This window comes from Pteropus alecto, unplaced genomic scaffold (assembly GCF_000325575.1).
Source record: "Pteropus alecto unplaced genomic scaffold, ASM32557v1 scaffold398, whole genome shotgun sequence".
Taxonomy (NCBI): domain Eukaryota; kingdom Metazoa; phylum Chordata; class Mammalia; order Chiroptera; family Pteropodidae; genus Pteropus; species Pteropus alecto.
Window position 1 is genome coordinate 3460179 of NW_006442497.1, and position 7353 is coordinate 3467531.

General features: G+C 39.3%; 1 non-coding gene and 1 pseudogene across 1 annotated transcript; both read right to left on the reverse strand.

Moving 5' to 3' along the window:
* Positions 1–6260: 6260 nt before the first annotated feature.
* LOC102886035 lies at positions 6261–6733 on the reverse strand (annotated as a pseudogene).
* Positions 6734–6983: 250 nt separating this feature from the next.
* Positions 6984–7091, reverse strand: LOC112471439. Its single transcript, XR_003043308.1, has one exon. It is a non-coding gene; the product is annotated as a U6 spliceosomal RNA (small nuclear RNA).
* Positions 7092–7353: the final 262 nt, after the last annotated feature.

The window sequence follows — 7353 nt, forward strand, 5'->3', positions numbered from 1 at the left end:
TCCTTCAACACCCCATGTGATTATGGGTCTGAAAATATCTCAGGGGGGAGTTATGAGGCAGGATAGATAGCCCAAGGATGCCCCCCTTCCCCTCCAGAATATGACTCCAGAAATGTTTTCCTTTCTTCAGACCTTCGTCTGTTTTAGTCCCGGTAAGGGGAGATGAGCCCAAACAAGTCTTTTCCAGCTTAGATGCCATCTTTGGATAAAGCCTGACCTTGGCTAATTATAATATCATTATAGTCTCATCCACATTGCAAATACTACAGCTCCCATTATGCACCTGATGCCATGACAGTTCCAGAGACACCATATAAGGAAGAAAGAGCAGGAAACCAAGCTCCCTGCCTACTGGGAGGAGACAATGAAATCACGTCAGTACCATGTTTCCAGGCTCTGCCTCCAAGAAGAACAAAAGTTCATAAACCAGATGTCCTTGCACAACTCTCTCTCTCTGAGTTCACCTGCATTTTCCCCTCTTGAGTGTATACTTTCACTTTAATAAAACTTATGCTTTCCTGCTTGCCATATGTCTTGTCCTTGAATTCTTTTTCCAGCATAAGACAAGAACCTCATCACCGAAGCTTCAAGCTCTCTGGCAACAAGGTGAACAACATTATAATTCAGTATCTATATACACTACAAAGTGATCACCCCTAAAATCATTATTATCTATCACCTTACAATTGACTCCTTTCATCTTTTTGCCCTCCTCTTCCCCTTCCCTCTGGTAACCACTGATCTGTTCTCTGTATCTATGAGTTTTGTTTTATTTGTATGTTTGTTTTGTTTGGGGCTTTTTTTTTTTTTTTTTTAGATTCCACATATGAGTGATATCATATGGTATTTGTTTTTCTTGGTCTGACTTATTTCACCTAGCATAATACCCTCAAGTTCCTCCCATGGTGTTGCAAATGGCAAGGTTCCACTTTTTTTAATGGCTGAGTAGTATTCCATTGTGTGTGTGTGTATTTAAACAAAAATTTTAAATTTATGGCTGAAAATCTTTTTAAAAGAAAGAATTTATTACACTATGGCTAGCCAAAAAAAAGAAGACCAGTCTTCAAGCATGGAGTCTAAAGCACCAGCTGGCTAGGTAGAAAAGACAAACATTTCTGTTGTCTGGAGAATTTTACAAGTGTTTTTATACACGGAGTAAAGGGGAGGAAGATGTAAGCCATTCTGAAAGAATTTACATTAGCTATAGACAAAGGGGATGGGAGAAGGTGTTGTGGGGCTGCCTCTGAGACAGATGCAGCAGCAACAGAGTCCATAAAGCTCATGTGTAAATAAGAAGCTGAGGCTCCTGGAGTTCATAGCAACTGGCTATTCTCTCCTTTTTGATAATCTCTGAAATAGCCACCTGAAAGTTAATTTAAAAGTTCCAACATACACTAAAGAGTGTGAGCAGTCTTTTGTTGGTTTTGCATTACAGTTGTTAATCCCTTTTTGTCTCTTCCTTCCATCCTCTGGCCTGCTGTAACTTAATTTAAGACATCCCAGAATTTTCTCCTTGTCATTTTATACACACACACACACACACACACACACACACACACACACACCCCATATCTTCTTTATCCACTCATCCATTTATGGATACTTAGGTTGTCTGCATGTCTTGGCTATTGTAAATAATGCTGCAATAAACATAGGGATATATATATCTTTTTGAATTAATGTTTTTCTGTTCTTTGGATAAATACCCAGCAGCACAAAAATAATGATGCTGGCAATTCAGATATGCCAAGAGGGAGGTCTAAAGTGCTTCCTTCAAGTAAAAAAGCGAGTACAGTACAATAAGATATTTTGAGAGAGAGACCATATTTGTATAACTTTTATTACAGTATATTGTTATGTTTATTCTATTTCATTATTAGTTATTGCTGTTAATCTCTTACTGTGACTAATTTATAAATTAAAATATCATAGGTCTGTATGTATAGGAAAAACTTAATATATGTAGAGTTCATTACTACCTGGGGTTTCAGGCATCCACGGGGCGGTCTTGGAAGGTATCCCCCAATGGATGAGTGGGGACTACAGTACATGGGAGAGACACAGGAGTAAATCTCCAAAATGGCCAAAGCCATCACCTTAAATACCATCTTCAGCTAAAGACAAAAGAAGATGTAATAATGGGTTGAGGAGTCTGTTATGGGAGGTTACCAGGAAAATCACAGTAAACAAGGGTAAAGTTGTTATACAGATTTAAGTCATTGCTTTCTCCATTGATAAGAGTTTTTAGAGACTGAATCATCCTTTACCATACAGTAGCGATCCCCAACCTTTTTGGCATCAGGGACTGGTACTCCTTTGAGAATCTGACGCCTGATGATCTGAGATGGAGCTGAGGTGGTGATGCTAGTGCTGGGGAGCGGCTGCAAATACAGACGAAGCTTCGCTTGCTTGCCACTGCTCACTTTCTATCGTGCAGCCCAGTTCCTAACAGACCACAGACCATCAGTTCTAGGCCCAGAGGTTGGAGACCCCTGCTGTACAAAGAGGGAGACACCCCTATAAACAGAGATTTCCTTTATATATGTAAATATCTCTTACAAAGGGGTAACTTCTACTCAGTTTGCAGAGCTTCTCCCAGGTCCTCTGTTTCTTAAAAATAACCAGCTGAAAATAATCCTTATGCCAAAGAGACATATTTGAGGGTGGCAAATTCTGCTCCTTTACAGTATCTTTGTGGGAGTCCAGGAGTTTAGGAGTTTAGTGGAGAGTTTTAGCACACCATTGGAGCAAAAAATCCAAGAATACATGCATTGAAGAGGTTAAGAACAGTTTTACTCTTCTCCCTACCCCCAGTTACCCACCACCTATCCCAGGCACCCCCTCCACCCCCACTTGTGATTTCTCCAAGGGGGCAGCCCAAGAGGCCTATCACTTTCTCACTCCATCCAGAATGCTGAAGTGATCAGTGGGACTAAGAGGCTGGAAGCATAGCAACCAGGGCTCATAACTCATCACAGGATTTGGGATCTTAGTAAATCCTTCAAAGACTCTATCAGGAATCCTGCCCAAAGCTGCTTGGGACAGATTATGAAAAAATGCTCAACATCACTGATCATCAGGAAAATGCAGATCAAAACCACAACGAGACATCACTGTACACCTGTTAGGATGGCTATTATCAAAAAGTTGAAGACGTGGAGAAAAAGAAACCCTTGTGCACTGTTGGTGGGAATGCAAATTGTTGCAAACACTATGGAAAACAGTATGGAGGTTCCTCAACAAATTAAAAATAGAACTACCACCTAGTTATTTTCTTTGGGTATATATCCAAAGAAAGTAAAATCACTATCTGGAAGAGATATCTGCACTCCCATGTTCATTGCAGCATTATTCACAATAGCCAAGATATGGAAACAACCTAAATGTCCATCAATGGGTAAATAAATAAAGAAAATGTGATGTATATGTAATGTGTGATATATATATAATATCTAGCTCACAAATGTGAGAGAGATATATTTAATGGAATATTATTCAATCTTAATGTATATATAGCTTAACATGTGATATATACATATATATGTGATATACATACATATACACACAATAAATGTGAGATATATATTATATATATTTCTATGTCTGACTCAGCCTAATGCCCTCCAGGTTCATTCATGCTGTTGTAAATGGCAGGATTTTCTTCTTTTAAGATTGACTAATTGATTGATCTTCAAAAAAGAAGAAAATTCTGTCATTTACAACAGCATGGGTGAACTGGGAGGGCATTAGGCTAAGTCAGACATAGAAAGACAAAAACTGCATGATCTCACCTGTATGTGGAGTCGAAAAAAGTTGAACTAATAGAAACAGAAAATAGAATGGTGGTTGCCAGCAGCTGGTGGGGGTGATAGGGGAAATGGGGGAATGTTGATCAAAGGGTACAAACTTTCAGTTATAAGATGAATAAATTCCAGAGACCTATATCATGGTAACTATAGTTGATAATAATGTACTGGCACACTTAAAATTTGCTAAAAAAATAGATCTCAACTGTTCTTACCACACACATACAAAAATGGTGACTATGTGAAGTGATGGATATGTTAATTAGCTTGATTGTAGTGATCATTTTGCAATGTATACTTACATAAAATTATTACATTGTACACCTTAAATATATACAATTTTTATTTGTCAATCATACTTCAATAAAGCTTGGGGGAAGCAAGTGTCAGGATAGTGGTCACCTTATGTTCGGTTTGTCAGGGGGACCAGCTGGGTAAGAAGTTCACAGGTAGACATAAGTTATCATCAATGTTTTAGTTCTTGGTTTGGGTAGTAGGTCGATGGATGTTTTTAAAATAAAACTTAAAAATAAAACAAAATAGCATCATGCATGGAATAACAATAACAATGTGTCATGAACCAAAGAATATGAATAATCCAATTTTGTGTGCCCCCACCTAATGTCAAAAAATAAGTTTTAAAAATGTAATTCATTAACTTAAGATTAAAGTAGGAAAACCAAATGATCATATAAGTAAATTCAGTAAAAGCATTTGATGAATATCAATATTCATTCATGATTTTAAAAAACACACACAAAAGTCTAATCTACTAGAATAAAAGAATATTTCCTTAGCTTGATAAAGAGAATCTACTAAAAACATACAGGCAACATCATCTTTAATGCTGAAATATTAACACAATGCATTAAGAAGGGAGAAATATTCTTTTTAAGGTCTAGAATGAGACAAGTGTGACCTCAATCACCATTTTTATTCATCTTGTCCAAGAAAAGATGTCTGATTTTACTCCTTAAGGACTCTTAACTTTGGATTGCATAAAAGAGACAACAGAACACAAGACTCAATTTTAAATGCTTCTGCTGCTTGAAAGCTCTAAAAAATATTCAGTTTGTGAATCACATGAAACATGGATATCCAGCATCCTAGCACAATTTATAGAAAACACTATTCTTTCCCCCATTTAATTGACTTGGTACCATTATCAAAAATTAGTTGACCAGAAATGTAAGAGTTTATATCTTGTTAATTTTTTCTCATCTTTCACATGTCAAATCGAACATACCTTCCTCAGTGATGACTTCTCTGACTGTTCCCCCCATTTCCAGCACCCAATTAGATAGGGCTTTTGTGATGTGATACCTAAACCCCACTCACAGACCACTGCATATAGGCAAAATTTTTTTATCTCCTTACTTGTTCCATGTCTGTTTCTGCAGATTCAAACTCTCTGCAGCTGCTGTAGGATTTGAGTTTCCTGCATCTGGTCCCCCAATGCTGGGCTTCCTGGAGCCCTTTCGAAAGAGGTTCCCTTGTGGTATTGGTTTGGCCTGCAGGAGCCCCTTTGTAGGGTAACCAACTCATCTCTTTGCCTGGAACTGAAAGTCCAGAGTACTATAAAACACCTCAACCCCAGGCCATCTGGATGGCTGCACCCTATGTTAGTGCTCTACCTTACAGACTTGGGGCAGGGGCTCTTCTGCTCAGGCCTGAGTCTTTGTCATATTCCTCAGCTTTCCCCCAAAGTCTATGAACCTGACTCCTTCTTTGTGTCTGTAGGGAGCAGAGTCTGTGCTCTGCTAACCATAGGGGCTTCCCAGTGCCCCTATGGCCACCTCACCTTCACATATCAGGCTATAAGCTCTGTGAGAGGAACTTGGTCAGGTAGGCAAGACTCCTCTCTCAGCCCCTCTGAAGTCCCTCACTCTCCTAATACACAGCCCAGGCCAAGCAGAAGAAGTAGAGATCTCCATTAGAGGTCAGAGTTTATCGCCAACCTCCAGAGCTGCTTTTACCAAAGTGTGCTTCCAGTGATGCTGCAGCCTGCATGGAAAGAGGCTCTTTTTGAGAAATGCTCCATGACTATTGCTCTCAAAGCATTGTGAGGAGGTCATTCTTTACTCTGTCCTTTTAGGAGGATCTCAGGAGAAATGCCTCTGTGGTATTGATTTTAATACCAAGAGTAGGAGGAGTTTTCCTGAGTAATTGCTTTGCTATTAATCTCTGGGACTCTTGGAACTATATTATTGACAGAGTCACCCTCCGTACATTAACTGTTGGGACATTCAGAGCAGATCTGTGCCTCCCATACAAAACAATTAAGGTATCACTAGTCTACATTTTATACTCGTTCCTGGTTTGTGATGCCCCACCTTCCTTTTTCATTATTCTTTTCCCTTCTTTATTGAGGTAAAATTACATCCAGTGAAATGCACAAATCTTTCTTTTTAACAGTGAAAAATTTTTATAATTAGAATTAGCCAGCTGGACTGTTTAGATGATCCCAATTTTGTTGGCAACATCTAAAGCATCATAGTCAGGAGCCGGCCGAGCATAATGCCTTCTTCTCCATCAGGCCTGATTAGGGTGTTGACTTTGGCCACGTCAATGTCATAGAGCTTCTTCACAGCCTGTTTGATCTGGTGCTTATTGGCCTTGACATCCACAATGAACACAAGTGTATTGTTGTCTTCTATCTTCTTCATGGTTGACTCAGTAGTTAGGGGGAACTTAATGCTAGCATAGTGGTCAAGCTTGTTTCTCCGGGGGAGGGAGCGCTCTTCCAAGGATACTTGGGTTGCCTTCGGAGCTGCAGTGTCTTAGGCCCTCGGTAGATGGATGATGTGCGTCTTCTTTTTTGTGTGGCTATAGACGCCTTTCAGCACTGCTTTCTTTGCCTTTAAAGCCTTTGTTTTGGCTTCGGCTTTAGGTGAGGTAGGAGTTTCCGTCTTCGCTTTCGGCACCATCTTTGTGAAAAGGGCACAAATCTTAATATACAATTGGATGAGGGTTTTTTTTTAAGTTTATGAAGGAAATGCAAGTTGATATATTTGCATATAAATATTCAGGTGTAACTCAGCTTCATTTGTCTTACATGAATATTTTAATAGTGAAAAGTCACACTATTGAGTGCTATTGAGTGCCATACGTTTTGCTTTGACTCATTGTTTCTGCTGAGCTAATCGGCAGAGGGTGTGAGGAGGCTGGGGCACTGCACAAAATATGGAGCACTTCACGAATTTGCGTGTTATCTTTGTGCAGGGGCCATGCTAATCTTCTCTGTATCATTCCAATTGTTTATATATGTGCTGCTGAAGCGAGCACAATTGAATGAGTTTTGACAACACAAATGCTGAAAGCCATGAACTCAAAAAGGGTCTGGAAGCTTTGGCTAGAAGTAAATGATTCAAGGGTCTTAGGGTTGCAAACAGGAAACACAGTGGACAATACACAGAGTGTTTCAAAAAAGCAGGAAAAGCTAAGAGTTCTTACAGTAAAAAGTACATCCTCAAGGAAAATCAGTCCTGGATTCTTGCCTCTGGATTTGTCAGAGATGGTAATCCTCTAGATGACCAATGGTCTGGAT